The sequence below is a fragment of the Adiantum capillus-veneris genome, chromosome 19 (genome assembly GCF_014529385.1).
Source record: "Adiantum capillus-veneris isolate H3 chromosome 19, ASM1452938v2, whole genome shotgun sequence".
Lineage (NCBI taxonomy): Eukaryota > Viridiplantae > Streptophyta > Polypodiopsida > Polypodiales > Pteridaceae > Adiantum > Adiantum capillus-veneris.
Window position 1 is genome coordinate 4,114,502 of NC_140949.1, and position 9,327 is coordinate 4,123,828.

Sequence of the window (9,327 nt, forward strand, 5' to 3'; positions counted from 1 at the left end):
AAAAGGGCATCAACCGTGAGAACTTGAGTTGCTAAATCATTATAGAGTGCTATAGGACTATCAAGTCTAAGAAAGTTGAAGGTAATGGACTCTTTTTCATGTATTGCACATGCCAAACATAAAAATTGAATGTCCAACACTAGAGGAGAAGCATGTCGTGACCCTCCAACATTGGAGTTGATAACAAGTATACAGAATAAGGGCATGTTCCCTATTGTTTATAAAAATTGGGTGAGGATGGTGCCACCTTCCCGCCATATGCACATATGGTTCTTTACTTTTTTGGGCACAACATGCGAGCACGTAGTGAATTTATCATGATCTTTTGAAACACATGTTTGTAAACTTTTTAGTTCAGATGAAATCAATTGTGGAAATGTTTTGACATTGAATGAACAATAACCACTTAGTTGGGAAACACCTACAATGCAACAATTAGGTACAGTTACTTTCCATTAAAACGAGGAAATCCATACACCGAGCAAAAAAAACCGAGCGTGTCATTTTTTCGAGCGAAAGTAAATAGAATTGTAATGTTCACAAAGTGATTTTTTAATTAAACCTTGCCATACTGTCAAGTGCAAATAGTCCAACAAAATGGTCAATCTACAGAGGATTGAAAACTCGAGTGCATGAAGGTGATTGCTGCTACAATATAAATTTGTAACTGATTAAATAACATAATCTATCAAAACTCTAGTCATCCCTCCTTCAATGGAAATTGCAAGGAATCCAAAAAATGGCCAATTCAGAGAGGACCGTAAACCTTAGCTTGTAAATCTAATGCTATGTTGAAACTCTGGCCCCACCCAATCCCTGGAACAACTCCATTTTTGTTAGTGTAGCCTAATGCATAAACTCATGAGCTATAAAGTTCAACCCAAGAATCCTCACAAGTACATTGAGGGAAGTTTGCAATGGTCACAACATGTGTCGCCCCCTTTTAATGGAGCCTTGAGTATTAACATAAAAAACATGCGACACATTAGGCACCAAAATAACCTCTCTCACTAGTTTTTCATGCATGCTTCAACCCAATGCTATCCTCCCATTGAAGTCTTTGCTTGATTTTGAACTCCATCTAGCATGCTTTCTTTCTTTAAATTTAGCATAGAAAGAGCTAGGTTGTGCTCCACATTGCCCAATAGTCGTTCATCTGTGCTATCAAATTATCACCTTGCAACACTCCTTCCCCAAAAGCATGGTGCAAAAACACCATTTTGCACATTATCTGAATTATTGTTTATGAACCTACCACAACATACTTTCTCTCCAAAAAGAACACCAAAACACGCCATTTTTTTTACCAAACTTTGTGCGTCTAATTGTCCAAATCGTTCGATGCACCTTCTTCTCTAGACAAAGACTCGAAGAGGCAGAAGCATTATGCTTGCTATGTGGTGCATTGTAAACAAGTGTAGTGACAGTAACAAAGGTATGTGGCAACAAAAACTTTGGCGATTGTGGCACTTCTGTTTAATGGGCCCATATTTCTTATCGATGTTGGAGAATTGAATTTGTGGCTTACAGCTTCCAAGATGAGCAGCTCCTAATGTCATGCCAACTACAATGGCCATGCTTGTACGTACAAGAAGAACGACACAAAACCTTTGGCAATTGACACTTTTATTTAATGGGCCCACATATCTTGCCACTAATGGAGAATTAAATTTGTGGCTTACAGCTTCCAAGATGAGCAGCTCATGTTGTCATGCTAGCTAAATAGGTCACACTTGTACATACGTTGGGGGTGCACGTGAGACACGCATGAGAAAACCATGTTTTATCTTAAACATGCAGGGTAATAAAATAAATTAATACGCTTTATATTTGTGTGTGTGTGTGTGTGTGTGTGTGTGTGTGTGTGTGTGTGTGTGTGTATGCACTCTCTCTATCTCCCACATGGACAGAGATCACTAGACTCATACATCAAGATCTAATTCAGCTTTGATACAAGGAGCACTTGGATACAACAGGCATAGGAGATGGGCAAAAAGATGGCTTTTCATAGAGAACATCTTCTCCAACTAAAAAAGGATGAATATGTGATCAGACTCGCCTATATGGACACTCATTTATCCTATGGAATACGATGGGCTATTGGTCAGATGTGCACATCATCGCATCAGTTAGAGATTGATATTGGTAGATTTAGGAGAGTACCAGCAGAGACCAAGAGATGCCAGTTGTGTCATATAGAGCTAGAGACAGAGTTACGTCACATTTGTCATTGTCTAGTATACTATGAGATGCGAGGCCGCTTCATTGTCTATTCAGAGAGCGCTTTGGACCGTTGGCTAGAGTTATGAGATATCACGATCAGAGATGCCTCGGGTTGTTTTTGCTAGAGCTATGTAGACACATGGAGAGTTTCTTCAGGAGATCAAACAGTGGGAGACATTCATAGAGGGTGATCATTGACTTCTTTAGAGCAACTCGGTAATCAAATGAGCAAGCTTCATAGCAAACTTCAAAGCCTATCTATACCAGAGGTATAGGTGTAGACATAGCCAATGAGCTCAAAAGAGCTAGATGCCCATGTCTACGAGGGCAACCACGTCATCGACGGAGGCTCGATCAGAGGATTAGGGCTATTCTAGCATGACATGGGAGACGTCCAGTGCAGCTATTTACAAAGGTGGACATTGACGATGCCCTTTGACAGTCGATCCAATACTTTCTAGAATGACTCTTGATGCTAGACATCCTCGGGCATTGATGATGATGATGATTTTAGTTTTTCACTTTACTTTGTTTTTATTTTGTACCCAGACATTGTATTAGATCAACCAAGATTGTATCACTTTGGTCTCATAGGTCATTTTGGCCGATTGAAGACGTTTAATATAACATTTCATTTCTCTCTCTCTCTCTCTCTCTCTCTCTCTCTCTCTCTCACACACACACACACACACACACACACACAATTGATGATTATTTATGCTTACATACAAGGTATCCAAGACTCTGACAGCAAGGTGGAATAACCAACGTAGGCCCCTGTCACACTAGGACTGGCGGCCATGGGCATTTTGCAGTCAATGGCAGCCTTTTCATTTCACACAGGGTCAATACTAAAATGTTGGACATAGAATGCAGTGAACACACATTGGCCAAGTTTGACACGTGCGATTCACGCTGCAGGGCAGAGCTCAATGGCGGGAATGCACGAGATCAGCTTTGCAGGATGTGTAGAGAGCTGAGGCACCTCATGGGGCAGGTCAAGCCCCCTTATATCACTTTCCTTCACTAGAAACGCTTTCTTCCTTACTATCTAACTTACTCTCCTCCTTTTCTTCTTCACTCCCTGCTTTGTCAGCAACTTTCAGGTTCTCAAGCAAACCTCCAACTTCCTCGGCTTCCTTATGCATAAGATTTAGCTCTCCTTCAGCATAATCAGAAGCATGCCACACCCATGTTTTATCACTGCCTTGATGTTCCTGTAGACTAATAGACAGAACAAATGTGTGGTACGCACAAATTTCAGGGTTATACTTTGCCGCATGACTAACCGAACCTTCTTGGTGTCCTTCTGCTTCAAGAGCTTTACTTGTCCAACACCTCACTCTTTCCATTGGTTCCCTTCCTTGTCAAACTGATAAAGCTTGGCCTTTAAATCAATCAGGGCATCTTCGTTCTCCTCGCCGGTGCTGACAGCAATAGCATCAAGCTTGACAATGGGAGCAACGTCCCTGCCCGTGTCTTCCTCTTCAGCCGACGGCCTGGAGTCATCACCATCTTCAGCAGATGCCTGTGTGGCTACCTCTTTTTCATTGTCACTTGCCATTGCACCTGCTCAGCATTCCCGTCTCTCTCTCTCTCTCTCTCTCTCTCTCTCTCTCTCTCTCTATACATGAAGACTTGTATGACGGAGCTTTCTGCCTCTACTGAAGGTCAAGTACTCTTGAGGTGGAAAACTGTAAGGCATGCAGAGCAGAGAACACTGAGCGGCTTAGCTTCCCCTCGGCTCGGCCCGATTTCCTATCAGTACAAATGATTGAGGTATAATGATGGCACGCAAAAGAATTTTCTTGTTGGGGAAAGATATGAAAAGCAAGATACAGAGGTAGGCACAACGCTCCCTCTCTCTCCGCCTCTCTCATTAATAACATCAAGACCTGCCCCTAACTAGTACCGCGTCGGCGCGGGAGGGTTAAGGGCAGAAAACGTGCTCTCCTTTCTCTCTCTTATTTGGGCCGCAAGCTGTAGCAGCTCCAAAAGGGCACAGGTTGAAGGACGGCTTCTAGGGGAGCTAGAGCAATTGCTCCTTGTGTAACCTGCTCGAAAACAACCTGCTCGGTGCAAGATACAGCAGCTCCAATTGGGGACAAGCTAAAGAACGGGTTTTAGGGGCACTGAAGCAGCAGTCCCCTATGTAACCTGCTCGGTGCTAGTCCATACCACGTTGGCGTGGGACCATAAGGGACACACATGAAGCCGAGATGCAGTGTGCTTGCCCCTATAATAAGGTCAAGACCTGCCCCTAAGTAGTACCGTGCCAGCGCGGGAGGGTTAAGGGCAGAAAACATGCTCTCGACATTAACATTTTGTATTAAACAAATAAGCGAAATCATTGAAGGACTGTGAAAATGTAAACTTCATGCAACTCATGGTTCTGTATTAGGAAACATGCACACAACACAGAGCCATCGTTCAAATTTAGAATAGAGGTGTATTGTTTAAGGAAAGTGTCTTTATTCATAAAGTCATCAATAACAAATTAGCAGTGACTTTGGAGCAGAGAAGCAAACTAAGCATCAAGTGAGACTTGGCCCTACTCAATAGCATGTTGGTGCATCTTTCATGGGACACTACCCTAACGGCTCCCACATGGGTGCGGTACAGTTTAGGGTACAGTCCCATTTTTTCTATACTCAAACATTGAATATGAACAACAACAACAGATGTGGACCAAGCCCAGTAGTAGCTTGGCTTGGTGGAATCAGCTCACGCACTTAAATGCTCCTTTTGTTTTGGATATTGCAAAGATGAGCGTGTCAAAGCATGAAGAAAGGCTTAGGCGTGGTAGATAAAGGAATATATGTGATGTTAATTGGGAAACCATTAGCTCTATTTGGATTTATTATGAAATCTTTAGCTCTTTTTTGTAAAATGGGATCATGTCATAATTGGTTCCCCGCCGATGCGGTATGCTCAATGGTCTCAATGGATTGGGAATTTTGATGATGTGGGATGACAAGCACATCAAATGGAGCACAGTTGGGACAATTGGTAACATGCCATAATTGGTTCTGCATTGGCGCGGTATGCTCAATGGCCTTGTCCAGATAGATAGAAAATGCAATGGATTGAGAAGTTTGACAATGTAGTTTGACAATTGTGATGTAAATGATCGGTGTCTCATTATGAGGTTGCTAAATCTTAGTGATTAATATTTGTCCGAAACAAATATATAGGTGGGATTTTGCAAAATCCAAAGATAGTTTGCTACAAAAGCTTACAAGTGTGCTTTTGCTACCCAACATGTCTCCCTAGAGCATGATAATTGTAGGTTTGGCAATTTGTATGTCTCCTTCTCTGCATACAATACAGTAAGTTCTATTATGGTTTGCCCTTATGGGATATATATGGGTAGACGCGAAGGGTCAAAGGAATATATGGTGCTAGTGCTATATATGAGTTTATCCTCATAGAAATATAATCCTCTCTCTGATTATGACTTTTTTAGTAGTTGTTAATTCAATTCTTATAGTTCACGGTAAATTGAAACTCTTTTTCATAATGTGTTGTCACAAAATGGATTTGAGTAGGGGAATGTATTCAAAAAATGAAGGGACGTCCTTCAAAATTTAATCTCATCTTTCTTTGAAAGTGCTAAACAGTGAATATCCTTAGCATCATTTTCATAAAATTAACCTTTTAGGACACTTCCCAAAACTATCCCACATTCACGCAGGACAATTTACAGCAGTGTCCCAAAGTTGAACCATGAGAATGATGAAAGAATGTCTAATGGTAATTAATATTTTTTCTTTGCTTCTATAAAGAGGCATTGATATTATTGTTATCCAGTTTCTATCTTTAGTATCATGTTCATACAATTATCCTTTTGGGACACTATCCTACACTATCTTGATTATAATTGGATAAATAAGGCATTTGTAATTGAAAGTTTGTTGGGTATTACTTTTAAAATTATTCCCTTAACTTAACTCACAAAGATTTATCAATCTCACTATTGATTTTTAAATAGAATACGGTGTGAAAATGAACCCATGGTTTAGTAATTTCATTGTTGTTTGTAATTGACAAATGCTATTGACACACATAGCTTGCATCATTCGGTACGTTTTGTTTTCCTTAGATAGCAGTATGTTCTGTAGGCACCGAGAGATCATAGATTTTTAGCTATATCAGGAGACTACATTATGATTGCTTGTGAGTTTTGTTCGAGTGTGCAATCACTAGTATATGGTTAGAGTTCGGTCTGCAGATGTTGGTGGACACAAGAGGGATAATAGTCTCGATCTGTGGGTTGCCAATTTTGGTTTTTTTTTACTTGCCTTTTGGAGGTGTCTTGCATTCTACACCCTCACAAGCTCCATGTTGCACTGAGGAGCATGTGAGAGCTTCCATCCATTTGACACACGGTACATTGGAAGATTCTAGAGAGCTTGTTGTTTTGGGATCTACTTCAGGTAAAAATATCTTCTATACTAAGCCAGCTAAAATTGTTGTTGCTTTGTTTACTTTTGTTTATAATCTGATTTCTATATGGTAAGTGGTACTCTTTAGCGGATTGAGGAGATGAGTAGAGCATCTAGCATGGTTGTTCATCGTCAAGGAGTTATTAGTATTCATCATTTACCTTATGAATTTGTGGATGTTGGTGGTGATCATCAGGAGGTTGATTATGTTTTTAGTACCTTGCGTATGGAATGAATAAAATATTCCATTCTAAGTGTTTTCATGCTTCTTTTAGTGTGATAGTTCAATGCTTTTCTTCATTCATAGGCATGGTGCACGAGGTCCACTTCACCTTGATGAGAGCATGCCATTTTTTTATGCTATGGGAATGACTCTTATAGATACCATCATGCGACACTACGTACTAGAGTTCCCTTACACGGCTATGAATTTTGGGCTTGCATGGCAAGGATACATGCAATGTAGCCCTTCTTTCATTGCTAGTCTTGTAGAGCTTTTGTGCAGGCCAAAGGGTCTTTGTTTGAAGTTTGGTTATGGGACTCCGCCTGTTTTCAGAGCATGTCTCTCTTCAAGACGTGCTTGTGCAACATTGGATAGTGACGGCACTTTGATTTTGACATTGGTGTTGCCTCCTCTTCATCCCCAATTTAGAGGGGTCGATAGGCAGGAGGCATTGAGTTATGCAGATGTGGTGGATGAGGAGAATAGACCTCCCGCTAGGAACCCGTTCAATCATTTGTGAGCATTCTATTTCTTTTGGTCATGGACATGTCATATTTTGAGTGCCTCTCCTTACTTATATTTTATTTTTGCAAGCTATGTATGTTGATTGCAATATTTGATAGCAAGTAGCCAACTATTGATGTGGGTTGGAATTATTTTGGAAAAAAAAATCACTACTTGAGGCCCGCTTATTTACTTTGATGTGTTGATTTTTGCTTCATTGAAGTGCCTTGACAGTGTACATTGAGGTCAAGGCTAAAAGGATGGCTCGAGATCCATGGTACAATGTTCAAACCGTCGACTTAAAAATGGCAACAAATAGTCCTTCTCCTATGCTCTCTCTCTCTCTCTCTCTCTCTCTCTCTCTCTCTCTCTCTCTCTCTACCTATGTCTAGACTTCAAACGATATGCTAATATGGTGGACCAAATGTTAAGCATGATAGCATCACAACAGAGCCCAACATTAGAATGCAAGTGGAAAGTTTTCAAAGAAGTAATTTGCTGTTACAAGACTGGGCACCCTCCTGTTGTAGTGGTTAGCTGCAATTGGGATAGTTGGCGTAATGGATAATTATGTGCTGTCTATTTATTTTACTAATTGAGTTGATGATGATTTTGTAGAGTGGAATGCGGGAAGTTGATGAAGAGACGACGGCAATTACTCTTGGCCAATTTATATTTGCACAGTATCTTAGAACATCATTTCAATAAGCCACTATGGCTCTGTAAATAGTTGTAGTGGGAACTCCCCTTATGGGTCATGCAAGAACTAATGAGCTTCACTCATTTACAAAAGAGAAGTGGTTGTAAAAATGAGGGGCCTCAATTTTTGGCACCTAAAAACTCAAACATAATATATTAAATACCAACTCCACAAGAGAGGTGCCGTGGAGTTTGGGGTTAGATTTAGGCCTTTCTCTTGCAGATTCTCTTCTCTACTCTCTTATAAGAGCTATGATTATTTGTTGTGTACTCTTTAATCTAGTCTCCATCTCTTACACATCTCTTACACTCTCTTACAAGCATGTCTATGTCAATTTTATGTTTACTGTGTGTGTGTGTGTGTGTGTGTGTGTGTGTGTGTGTGTGTGTCATAGTCTAGGTGTGAGTGTGTGTGCTTGGAAATTGGAAGAAGAGGTGGACAGGTTGATGGTGATTGCTTGGAAGCTTGTGTTGAATAGTTTAAGCGGTCGATCTCCCCCTCTTCTCCCAACAGTGGTATCAAAGCTTCGGGTTTGAGAAAAATCGACAATCCAATTCCAATTTTGAAGAGAAATTATCAATCGACAATATCAGATTTGCAACCTGAAGCTAACCGGCGATCACTCGACAAATCGACAAATGAATTTTGCTAATGGACATTGAGAATTGATATGGCCAACTTAAGTTTTAATTAATAGCTAACTCTTGGTGATTATGAAGCCAAGGAGCGAGAGTCGTAGAAAAGAAGGGTTCTTGAAGAGACGAGGCTTGACAACACGGCATCACCGTACTTTGGAGAAATTTTAGAAGGTCGAAAAGCGAAATTGATAAAATATCATCAAAGAAGTGGCAGCTCTGGAGGCAGATAGTGTATCCAAGCACCTAAACAATCAAGGATTACCACTCGAAGGACCTGATTGTAACACCCGACGGCCTTTTATCACACAAGGAGCTTAAGGATGTGTTAACTACAACATCTTGTAGCTAACAAGAGGTTCGACATAAACAAAGCAGAGCACGGCTGTGGGAATTCCCCCTTGTTTGGCAAAAAGCATCACCAGTGACCCCTCCAAAAACAAACACAGTGAACATAGAAGGTATCACCTTGGTCTTGGGAGCATTTCCCTTGTCTTGCACTCGGGCCGAAACGACCTACAAACGTCGCCATCTCTCAGTTTTCCTGCGGCGCGCTGTCGAAGTCCTGCCTGCACGCTGTCGCCACCATGCAAGGCT

The 9,327-nt window shown here is 40.9% G+C and overlaps 1 pseudogene; it reads right to left on the reverse strand.

Annotated features, from left to right (window-relative positions):
* Positions 1-2,984: 2,984 nt before the first annotated feature.
* LOC147433482 (ran-binding protein 1 homolog c pseudogene) lies at positions 2,985-4,880 on the reverse strand (annotated as a pseudogene).
* Between the last annotated feature and the right edge of the window lie 4,447 nt (positions 4,881-9,327).